This window comes from Perognathus longimembris, chromosome 13, assembly GCF_023159225.1.
Source record: "Perognathus longimembris pacificus isolate PPM17 chromosome 13, ASM2315922v1, whole genome shotgun sequence".
In the NCBI taxonomy this organism is placed as follows: domain Eukaryota; kingdom Metazoa; phylum Chordata; class Mammalia; order Rodentia; family Heteromyidae; genus Perognathus; species Perognathus longimembris.
In genome coordinates, this window is record NC_063173.1 from 3,211,148 (window position 1) to 3,223,561 (window position 12,414).

At 48.8% G+C, this 12,414-nt stretch overlaps 1 protein-coding gene across 3 annotated transcripts in view; it reads right to left on the reverse strand.

The window, feature by feature from the left end:
* Tenm4 (teneurin transmembrane protein 4) overlaps positions 1 to 12,414 on the reverse strand; it is a 567,737-nt gene that overhangs the window by 468,785 nt on the left and 86,538 nt on the right. For all 3 annotated transcript variants that reach the window (XM_048361201.1, XM_048361200.1, XM_048361199.1), the window contains exon 2: positions 9,106 to 9,206. The gene's annotated coding sequence lies outside the window, so the exon portion shown is untranslated. The remainder of the gene's footprint in view (positions 1 to 9,105; positions 9,207 to 12,414) is intronic.

The window sequence follows — 12,414 nt, forward strand, 5'->3', positions numbered from 1 at the left end:
TAGAGTGCTATAGCCTTGAGCAAAAGAGCTCAGGGACACCGCCCAATCCCAGAGTCCAACCCCACTCCCCCTCACCGACTGACAAGAAAGAAAAGAGAGAGACAGGCAGTCAATTGTCAATCACCAAATATTACTAAGTACACCTTGCTGATTTTAGACAGGAGTCAATCGTTCTATTTATTTGTTTGCTCATTTATTTTTTATGCCAGTACTAAGGCTGCAACTCAAGATGTAGGTGCTGTCCTTTAGCAATTTGTTCCTGGCTCATGTTCTATCACTTGGCCCAGGCTCTCCTTCTGGCTTTTTTGGTGGTTAACTGGAGACAAGAATCTCTCGGTCTCTCCAGGTTAGCATTGAACCTTGGCCATCAGATCTCTGCTTCCCAAGTAACTAAGATTTCGGGGCTGAGCCACTAGCGCCTAGCCAACCGGAGCCCTTGATGACGGAGCTGCCACATAAAGTGACAGACTGCTGGCACTTCTGGACTATGATTCCTTCTGAAAGCGCTTTTCTCTAGAGTGTTTTTCTCATGTGCAAGATGGGGGTGACAGTGGGACCTAACACCATGGGCTGTTGTAAGGATTAGGTTAGAACTCCAATGATCACCCCCCCCCCCCCAAATATCATTCTTGCTGTGGTTGGTCTTGTTATTTTTCACCCAGAGAGAACAGGCTGGGCTCTGCAGCAGATGACCTTGACCCAATTCCAGCCTCCCCCCCCCACTTCCCGGCTATAGGACTTCAAGTCATCGACCCTCTCCGAAGCTCCGCAGCCCCATCTGTGAATCAGAAATCACCATGCTTACCTCGCCAGGGAGTTGGGAGGGTTAAATGGACTGTGAAATGCTTAGCACAGTGGCTGACATCTAATAGGTCCTCAACAAATGTCTGTTCTCACCCCCGGAGCGTTTTCTGCACACTTGGCTTTGCCACTACGGTTAGAATCCATAGAGGCCAAGGATTTTTGTTCCTCTTGTTGACTCATCTCTCTTTTCCACCAGAGGAACTTTTAGGAAAGCGATGGGAGGTAGAAGATATCTAAATACATCCATCACACAGAGGGTAAGCCAAGTCCATACAGTAGCATCAGTCCGCAGTCTGGGAAATGGGCCTTTGGGCCACTCCCTTGGCTGCTTTGGCGAAACCGGCCATGAAGGTACGCAATTAGCAAAGGGAAGCATGCCCTATGATTTGGTAAGTTAACCCATCAAGGATAATGGCACCGACCTTCCCGTTTGAAAAGAAACTAATAAGCACGCAGGTTACGAATGGCCAAATGTGCCTTGATCATTCTGATTTCATACCCAGGACTGTGTCACAACTCCACTCAGAAGATACGGCACAGGCACTAGGTCAACACTGGAGCATTCCAGAAGGGCAGCAACTTCTGCAGCCGGAGCCACGCTTACTTAGTGGGGGCAGGGCAGAATTCCACACTGGGTTTCCACAGTGGAAAAGCAAGGGAAGCTGAGGGGACTCAGTCACAGACATTCCCTGTTTGAGCGAATGGGATTGTTGGGTTTCAGGCTCCATCTGGAAGCCTGTGGGCTTCATGTCAGGTTAACTTCCTCCCTGAGAATACGACGCACATGTTCAGTTGGTCCAGGATCACTGCCTAAACAAATAGTGAGTGTTAAAAGAGGAAAGTGGTCTGGGAGGGAAGAGGGCCTTTCAAGTGCTGTGGGTGAAGACTGAAAATGTGTGGACTCAGGGAAGGAAAAGCGGTCGAGCAAGATGGCTCCTTCCTCACGGTGTCAAAGCTACACGTCTCTGTACCCGAGCAAGACATTTGTCTGTTTGGTAGTGTGATCACTTGAGGTTGTACATATTCCTGTCTCACAGAGCCTAGAATATACAGGCTTTCATAACAAAAATGAAGCCTGCAACGTGACTTGTACAGACAGGAGTTAGTCCATAGTAAGAGTTCAATAATTGTTCATTTTTTCCTTGCTCATTGGTAACACATGCGGCGATACACTAAAGCCTCCTAAGGCTGGTTTACATCATTACTTAGACAGTAACTAGATTGTTCCATTTGGAATAATTTCTCCTGACCCCATGCAAAAATATATCTGTTCAATCCTCTGACTCCTCAGATACAAATCACCAAGCAAGACGGACACCTGTGGCAGAGCCGCGCTTCGTGATCATCTGATTCACTGGCTCTTGGAGCTAATAGTAACTTGGGTTTACATCGTCCTTGAGGAGAAGAGAGTTGTTGATCGTTACATTCACGGAAGTTGGTATAGGGCAGTGTAGAACAAAGGAGCATTATTTGGTTTGCTGATCAGCTTTCCAAGTGCCACAAATTGCACATGTACAATAACTACAGACTTTTTAACAACAGCAATATTGCCAGGCGCTGGTGGCTTACCCCCCGTAGACTTCGCTACTCAGGAGGCTGAGATCTGAGGGTGGCAGTTCCAAGCTAGCCCAAGTAGAAAAGTCCACGAGACTCTTATCACTAATTTGACAAAAAAAAAAAAAAAACCAAAACAACTGGAAGTAGAGCTGTGGCTCAAAGCGGTAGAGCGCTAGCCTTGAGCAAAAGAGCTCAGGGACAGGGCCCAAACCCTGAGTTCAAGCCCCATGACCTACAAAAAAACAAAACAAAACAACAAAACCCCCCAGCAGTATATATAGTAGTAAACATACAAGGTCTAACCAGCGGTGCCAAGGCCATTGTTGTAGAGCAGAAGGAAAAGCATTAAGTTGGGAGTTGGAACCGTAGCTCCACCATTCACCATCAAGTTATCCTCGGTGGAGAGAGACTCTGCCCACACACCTGTAAGAGGAAGAGCGCATGCCTATGGCAATGAGGCGAGTAGCTCTTTCCTCCTTTTGCGGATGCTCTCACACACACACCTCCTGGTGACTGCGGTTCCCGTGTATGTATTGCGTCTCCTCAAGGAGTCGCATGTGTAAACACATTCTGTGACGTCCCATTTCTTAGAAACAATCACGCAAAGCCCTAGCTCCTCAGCCTGGCATCCCACAATTCTCTCCAACGGGCCTCAACGCCTTCTGGAACCCTGTCTCCAACCACTCTACTGGTGAAAGGGGCGGGGAGAGACGATGCTCAACTCGGGCTTGGGATGTTAAGGATGGCAGGAAAGCTTTCCCAGACCCATCTAAAAAACACGGAGAGGGTTTGGTTCCATGGGCCAGGAAGGGAGAAAGTGTCCGAGGCCAGGAAAGTATCAGTGCACGGGCCAGGGCCTCCCCGAAGTGGCCAGGCTTCATTCTTCATTTATTCCAGCACTCCTGTTTTGTGATGTAGCCGAGGAGCACTGTTCTCCTGGGAAATGGCTGGAAACAGACAAACTTATCTGGTAATACACAATCCACCCAGACTGCCCTCACTTCCTTTCTTCCAAGAGATCCACAGCTCTGACTTTCCCTCCCCCAACCGCCCACTTTCCACAGGTCTCAAAAGAGAGTCTAGGGATCTCTGAGGATCCCTAAGACCCTTTCATAAACGACTTGTGATAATGCTATGACATCACTTCCCCTTTTCCAGCTAGCTCTCTTATGAATAGACGGTGGAGCCTTCCAGACTAAATGGAAAGCCATCATCAAGAGAGATGCACCACAATGTGAAACTCTGCTACTCCATATATTTTTGAGTTTGGGAAGAATCAGATTTCATAGAAACATGTTCTTGTGAAAGTCAGGGATTATTATTTCTATGTTAAATGGGCTGGAAAGGGGGAAAATTTTCACATTTGTTAATGCTAATTATTACTAGTATGACAAATTTCAGTAGCTAGAAACGATGCAAATAAAAGCACATTGCAGTCTTCAACAATACTGAAGAGGGTCCTGAACCTGGGGCTTCATGCTTTGAGGAAGTGCTGTTGAAAGCTGCGAAGAACAAAGTGGGTATCTCTTCTTAGGACTATATCTCAGCAATTTCTGCCCTTTCCTGGGGAAAAAGCCCTGGGCAGCTGGTCCCTGGCTGACCAGGTCCCATCGCTTCCTTTGTCTTAGCTGCAACCTCTTCTTCTCCAAGCTCAGGGTGTAATAAGGAGGTCAGATCTGGCCAGCAAAACAGGGCAGAAGGTGACTCCATCTCCACTATCTCCCCAGCCCCATCTGCTCAGAGGCCCTGGAAGATTCCCTCTCCTTGTAAACAATAATGCCCCCCTCAATCCGCACACCAATTCTTGATCTGCACACCAATTCTTGATGGTCGTGCCTGGATTCCTACAGGAAGGGAAGCCCCATCCCCAGGTAATGGGAGTTCCTGAACCCCAAGAGACAGGGGTGGACACTTGGCCTATAGGTGACTGAACCTGTCTGTCAAGTGCTTGGGACTGGGAGCTTCCTGTGAACCTGCCCCCTGACCTGACGCTATTTAGGGGCAGGCCAGCTCAGGCGCCATGACGCCATGCCACATGTTCGAGTCTGGTGTCTTGTCCCCATGGCGTCCCAATTCACCTCTCCATTGGAGCTCAATGGGTTTGTTGGTACTTGGAAATCCTCCGGAAGTAAGTCTCTGTGCCATAGTCCTGTTCTGTGTTCTAGGTTTTTCTGAAACCTGGGACTGGTCCATCCGGAACTTCCCCAATAAATCCATCTTTTTACTTGAGACTGTCTCTGAGTGGTGGACTCTTGGGGGAATGGAGGATTCCCCCCACCCCCATTCTCGAACACCATTACAAGGGGAGGAATGAGGCCAAGAATTTTTGGTATCAGAAAGTCGACACCGATTACTCAGTGACTCTGCTTTGTGTTCCCTGTTGGCTAAACATGTTGAATGTTATTTTAGGTATACATTATTAGTCATTTACTACTTAGTTTGGATAGATATCTATTAAAATTCATTTAATATTTGCTTAAAATATGTTGTTTGTACTTTTGCTGCTGAGTTGTATTCTTTTTATCTCCTGGATGCAAGTTCTCTATCCGCTATAATGTTTGCAAAGATTTTCTTCTATTTTGTGACTGTCTCTTTACTTTCTTGAATGTTTTGGAACATAACACTTTTAAATTTTATTTTTGTGTATGCCAGTACTAGAACCTGAACTCAGGGCCTAGGCACTGTCTCTGAAATTTTTCACTCAAGGCTGACACTCTACCACTGAGCCACAGCTCAGCCTTTTGCAGATAAGAGGCTTAAGGACTTTCCTGCTTGGTGGCTTCAAACCACAGGCCTCAAATGTTAGCCTCCTAAGTAGCTAGTATTATAGGCATGGGCCCCTGGTGCCTGGCTATGAATTACATTTTAAGAGGTCCCATTTAACTATTTCATTCTCCTTCTCCACCCCTTTGGAATGTGCCAAACCATTGTCTAATCTAGAGTTCTGAATGGTTACCCCTCTGTCTCTTTCTGAAGTATTTTCAGCTTTAGGTCTTAGAGTTAGGTTGATGATTCATTTTGAGTTAATTTATGTATACACAATAATATGAGGAAGACCCCCAAATGTCCCAGCCTTATTTGCTGTCTTTGTGCCTTGGTAACTTCACCTCTAAAATGGGACTTAAGGGACGACAAAATGGCGTAAGTGATAGCATGTCTGCCTACCCAATGTGAAGCCCTAAGTTCAAATCCCAGTACTGCCCCCCAAAGAGAACACGCAATTGAATCGAATACTTTGTACAGCGCGGAGAGAATTTAACGAGATATGGGGTGTGAAGAAACAAAACCAAATAAAACCCAAAACAGCACTCCCTTGCAGGGACCCTGCCATGGAGCAATGGGTTCCCATGAAGGAGTAGCAGTGGACCTGAGAGGCTCTGGAGCACCCCAGTCACCGTTACTGCTATCTCTCATCAGCAGTACATTCTGAAGCTCCTTCGGTCCATGGCCCTGTTGGCTTGTGCCGGCCTCGGGGCACTGATTTGCAACCACTTTCCTAGATACCTGTTCTGAGCCAAAGACCCCATTGCCTCTTTTCCTCCCTCCTTTCCTTTTTACTTCCTTCCTTCTTTAAACCTTAAGTTTTGCTTTAAATGCTTTGGGTCCTAATGAATTAATTAACGGTTAACCCACTCCAATCCTTTTAGGCATGGCATGAATAAATGAGTCCTTTAATTGAAGAGTGAAGTTCCTTGTGCTAATGGGTTTCTTGCAGGTCACCCTGCCTGCCCGCTGAGTCAGAGCCAGGGCTGCGTGGAGCTGGCTCACTGGAGCTGGCTTCCACCCTTTGCTTCCCCTCCCCCCCGGAGAGCTCCTTTTAAACCCTGTCTCCCTCCTCCTCCTCCACGGTGTTTGCAGCACCTCCAGATTTAGTTTTCTCTCTGCATTTCATTAGTGTCCCATTTGCCTCCTCTTCCTGGGCTCCAAGGCAGGTGGGAAGCAGAAGACAGAGGCCAAGCTGGCAACCAGGGCTCTGGTCACCTGACTGGCTGACTGGGGGAGGGGGCGGGCAGGGAGGAGGGGGAGGAGGAGGAGGAGGAAAGGGGCCTCAGCTGCACATCTACATGGACTGCAGGTCCACATGGCTCAAGCCAAGAAACAGCAGCTTGGTCCTCACTGTGTGGCAGGCACTAGGGGCTCAGATACAAGAAGTTTCTCTGGTTCTTGAAACTCTGAGGGCTCCAGGGATTGGAGGAGGGGGGGGGTGTCCATGCTTGTCTAGTGTGCTCAAGGGAATTCAGCCTCCTGGGAAGCAGAGGGAATCATGGGAAGGCAGGGCGGGGGGCGGGGCTCAGCATGGAGAAAGGCGGGGTGGCTGAAAGCAAGTGACAACCGAAGCCCTTGTTCCATCACTGCCTCGCTCATTCTCTCATCCCGCGTTTGCTGTCTGTGGTCCAGGCGTCATGGCGGACACAGGAGCAGCATAAACATGTCCCTGCCCTCGAGAAGCCCATGTGCCCATGGAACAAGTCCAAAAAGAGACAGTTGAACTCACTTAGTGATATATAACGCATCCGGTGGAGATAAATGTCAAAGCGTTCTAAAAGGAGAGGGTCCCAGAAAGGTCTGGGCTGAGCGGGAGTACTTCCCACAGGATGGGGGCGACCCCCCCCATTCCCGCCTCTACCACTTCCTGCTTCCTCTCAGGCCCCTGACGCGCCTGGGGGCCGAGAGCAGGCCTGAACTAGGGTCCTCTCAGCCCAGCCGGCTCTGCTCAGCTGGAAGCTGGCTTCTAGCTCTGCTGCTGCTAACTCACCCGGAAGTTTTCTCCAAGACCAGAAAAGGGCTCTGTGCTTTGTGCCTGGGAGCAAAAGCATGTTCATGGTTCACAGAACGGCCAAGAGGTCCGTGGCATGAGAGACAGGTGCCAGGGAGAAGAATCCCGTATCCAGGCGCAGAACCCATCCCACCCGGCAACATTCGGGTCTTGCTACCTAATACTGTGTCGAGTATCTTCCGTCCCTCCCCGGGTCTCCATGAGTTCTGCAAGTCTTGCTCTGGGCCTAGCTCCGTGGCTGGCAGTAACACGGAGATAAACAAGCCGGCGTCTGGGCTCTAAGAGGTTCCCTCTGTCCGAGATGACAGCTCTGTCTGTCTCCAGGGCTGCGACATACAAAGGACATAGAGGAACCAGAGAGAACACCCAGGACAAGTCGGGACGTAGAGGAGAGAGAGGAAACCAAGTTTCAAGAGTTTGGGTGGAGTGGGACCTAACTTCAACTTCTTTTCCATTTTAGCGTTCAAGTATTCTTTGTGCACGGACCCGGCTGGGCTTGAAGGGCTGATCGTCGGTTTTCCTCTTAACCTTCTAAGCGGATCGAATTGGTTTTTATCTTCAAAATGGAGCCCTTAAGAAGTACCTCATGGGGTTGGGGGAGTTGGGCGGAATACGCAAATCAAGTCCTTGCCACAAGGCCTCCCTAAACGTGACCCCCTTTTACCTCTCTCTTTGTAAGAAAAGCTGAACGTCTTAGAGGATCTCTTCAGAGAACCATCTGTCTACTGCAAAGCATTTAGTGTGGTGTGCGGTCACGCGTGATCCAGGCAGGATGGGGAAGCTATCTCTATTTGGTAACTATTCAATATGTCTCTGCAGAACAGTGAAATAAATGATTGGAGCAGAGGTATGTAAGGTTCAGGCCTTCTTATTTTTTTTTTTAAGTTGGGAGGCCTTGGACAAAAGAGTCTCTGAGCCTATGTTCCTGACCTACGCAATAGATATAATAAAGTCTACTTTGGCAGAGGCAAGTAGGGCTCATCAATAATCCATGTCTTTTCCACACTCCCAGGAACACTGGACCACGGGACTAATTCTGACCAGTGAGCGCTGTGTCACTTAAGGATGGAAGCACTTAATACCTACTAGCTTCTAACCTGTTTCTCCCGCTGCAGTGACGAAGAGGGTCACGTGACCCGGGCGGTCTACTTACAATATGACAGACCTTTCCCCAGCCTGGTCTTCAAGTCACTAGCAGCGCGCACCACCTCTGTGGGTTAGCACAAGTAAGAAAGGGAACTTCACTCTGGGAATACGCCGGGATGGTGCCGAGGAGTCATTACTGCAGCGTAACAGGGCCTGGCAGGACTCGTGTTTCACCTTGCAAGCGTGTTCAGAGGACATGACACAGGGCTCGGTACCAGCAGGGACGGAGGAGTCCACCAAAGGGCTTGCTCTCTCTGCCCCTGCTCCCGCTTCTGATTCTCAGCCTCTTCCATCATGGCCAGCCTCCATGGATGAGTCTCCTTCGCCAGCTTGAAGCTGCCTTCCGCGTCCCCCCCCCCCGCCCCCGCAGAACCTGGGGGCTTCCTACCGTGTTTATCATTACTATTCTGCAGGGCAATGTGCAGAATGTTCAGGAAGCCCCCCGTGGCCCTGGGGCACACCCGCCTCCCGACGGCTTCCCACGATGCCGCCAATCTCACCGCCGACTCCGGGATCCTTTGACCCTGTCTCCTGCTGCCCACCACTGCCTCTGCGGTCCTGCCCTGACCCGCACAGGACATCCTTCCTGCCAGCACCGCCATCGGTTCTGCTGGCTGCCTGTCCACCGCGTCCTCCGCCACTGCTGCTCCCAGCAACCCGCTGCCCGGGAAGCCCACCGCTCTCTCCCCTTCCCCAGGCAGCCCGGTGCCCATGGCCGCTGTCCAAACACTAGGTACGCTTGCTAATTCCAAGACAGACTCCTCATCAAGGCCATAGCTTTGAGTTGAGGAGAGAAAACCGGAGCAGACGAAGGCACTGACCTGGCTCCATGTCAGCAAGCTGGGGGACTCGGCGGTGTCCTGGGGCCTGGCAGCCCTCTCTTCAAGGCCATCGGTTCTTGGAGCGCGGGGCAGGATCCTTTCTGTTGGACGAGAGAACAGAGGTTGGCTAAGACTGCCTGGCAGGACCCAACCTCTTGCTCACAGACCCCTCACCAGCAGTCACCGCGAAGGCACGCCAGTGGTCACAGCCCCTAGCCTGTTCCTAGTTCCATAGCGCGGATGGAAAGCAAGTGGGGTTCTCGTCCCCGAAAGTCCCCCCTGCAAACCAGTGCTCTCTGTTCTCCTGCTATGGGACTGAGAGTCTTGTCTTACAGTTGTCGCTTTCATGCGCGTTCCCTGAGGTGAATCCAAACTCGCAGGGGCAATGCGACATAGCGTTATTCAGGTGGCCAGCACGGGGCTTGGAAGAGAGGAGAGACTGAGGGTTTGCCAAACAGAGAGGATTGAGCCTGGGCCGTGGCCGGTGGAGAAGAGAAGGAAGGGAGCAAGGGGCTGAGGCCCAGGGCTACTTCATTCACTCATTCACTTCATTAATTGAAGTTCTTTAACTCTCTGAGACGCCATGTCTGACCCTGAGAAATAAGCCAGGATCTCCTGTGATATGACATGAACAGTGTTAGAACCTTCTGGACCTGGGTCCTTGGCTCAAAGGACTTTTGCTCTGAGAAAGACACAATGCCTGTGGGTGCATCTCATCATACAAAATAATATGTCTCGGAATGAACTCCGGGAAATAGAAACAAGCCTTTTTCTTTTTTGCTGTTTTTTTCCCCCTCTTTCCTTTTTGTTCTGTTTGTTCATTTATAGGTGTTCATTTATATAATATATTTATTTTATATTGGGGAGCAGAAGGGGAGGCACAGAAATGGAGGGACAAAGGGTGAACCAACGCAGCAATGGTACGCACTAATCACTGTGGAAAATGAACGATACAACTCGGGGGTGGGGATGGAGGGGAAAACTGGAGGCAGTGTGGGAAGGGGTTTAAAAAGGAATGTACCCTTGGCGTGACTTATGTAACTGTAACCTCTGTGTACATCACCTTTATAAGAATGTTAAAAAATAACGTTTTTAAAGACTTGTTCTCCCTGATTATGGCAACATTGGACGCATCACTTCCTTTCTCTGAGCCTCGGTTTTCTTACCTGAACTGGGACACACGTGAGGTCCTTTCTGTTCTAAGATTCTGTCACTATGACCCAGCTTAGTTAGCATCTCTAGTAACTCAAGAGATACTTCAATGCCCCGAGACCTGGTCAAACGATAAAAGAAATCCTATCCCACTCAAAAGAAGGGTAAGGAGACCCTTTCTCTTTCAGGTCCTTTCCCATAAGTCACTGCAAGAGGGAAAGCAGGACTGGAACTTGGCTCTCAAAGGCTCAGTCACCCTGTACCATGCTACCACTAATACACAACTACTAAAAAGCATCTTGCAGAAAAAGACCCACATGCTGAAGATCAAGATGAGAAGGACACACTTAGGTACCGGAGTGAGAGATTTCTTTTTTTAAAGCTATTATTTGGAGAAGTTTCCTGAATACAGTATTTGCCAAATATACTTAGGAAACTAGTTATGAAGTCTGTGTTGTCGCTTAGGAAGTGAGGAATTATCAGTAATTCCCATTGAAGACAAAATTCCCCTATGTGGGAAAGTTTGCTAGCTTCATCTGCACTTCAAGGGTTTCTTTACAGGAAATTCTAGTTATTCTAAACAAAGAAGAATGCTACTAGGCTGGCACATTCCTTGAGCTCTGTCCAAGACTAGACCACCTCTCCTTACCTCGGGGCTGGGCTTCCCGCCCCACCTCCGGGAGCAGACCTGAAAGGCCGCCACGGAGTGAGGAGGAGACTGAGTCTGGAGGTAAAGTGAGGAAAGTCCTTTCAAATCAGGTTACTGTGGTCGAGATAAGAAATACTGCAGAAAGCAGCCTAGGACTACTCTTGTCCGTATCTCAAATGAGCAACAAGGGCTATGGCGCCTTACATTTCTATTTACCGTGGCTCTTCCGTCTCTGAGTTCCAGAGAGCAGGAAAGTGCCTTGATCTGTCCAATTCTGGCAAGGTGATGGGGCCTCTCCCAAGTGCCCAGTGCCTTGCAGCTCTTAGGACTCAGGTCTGTCTTAGGACAGAGCAGCCTGACCACAGCCGGTGACCAGGATGTTTGATGCACAATTCAAGTACATGACCAAGCCCGGCATCAGTGGCTCATGTCTGTAATCCTAGAAACCTAGAAGGCTGAATTATCGCTGGAAACCGGCCTGGGTAGGAAAGCCCATGAGACTTTTATCTCCAATTAGCCAGTAAAGATTCAGGATGGACTTAAGTGATAGAGCAGCAGCTTTCAGTGAAAAAGACAAGCAAGAGCCTAAGGCCCTGACTTCCAACCCTAGTACTGGCACAAAACAAAACAAAACAAAATAAAACCTGGCCAGGACATGGTATCTCACTTAATCCTTGATAGCTTTACGCCAAAGCTTTGTGTTTTGCTTCTCACTTGTGCCTTTTTCTTCTCCTCTGGAAGGTGCTAGGAACTGCAATTTTTAAAATTTTAATTAGCATATATCGAAAGAAGGAGGTTTCATTATGATAATTCCATGGATATGCACAGTGTACTCTGAGCAAGTTCACCCCTGTATTATATTCTGATACACCCCTTCCGCCTCCTCCCATTTTCAAACACTGTTTGGCTGGATTCACTATGTTGTCTTCATAAATATGCATGTTAAGACTTCGTGTGTGTGTGTGTGTGTGTGTGTGTGTGCTGTGCTAGCACTAAGGCTTGAGCTCAAGGACTTACATCCTTGCTTAGCTTTTTCCACTCAAGTCTGGCACTCTAACACTTGAGCCCTACCTCCACTTCTGGCTTTCTGCTAGTTAAATGGAAATAAGAGTCTTACAGACTTTCCTTGACTGGGATGGCTTCCAACCTTGGGCCTTAGATCTCAGCCTTCTGAATAGCCAGGATTCTAGCGGTGAGCCACCAGCGCCCAGTTTGTATCATACTTCTAATCTCTTCTTGCCTTAGAATCCTTTCCTTTCCTCTTCTTCCTCATGTTGGTTCCGCTCAGTTCCTCTTCTACACTCATGTCTCACCATCCTACATCATCTCTGTCGCCTTTGTCATTGTCGTCATCATCATCATCATCATCATCATCATCATCATCATGTTAGGTCTAGATTCCACTGAAGATGTGTATTTGCCTTTTGGGGGCTTGGCTTATTCTTGCTAAATGTGTGCTCTGGTTCCATTCATTTTCCTTCAAATATATATATATATATTTTTTTAAT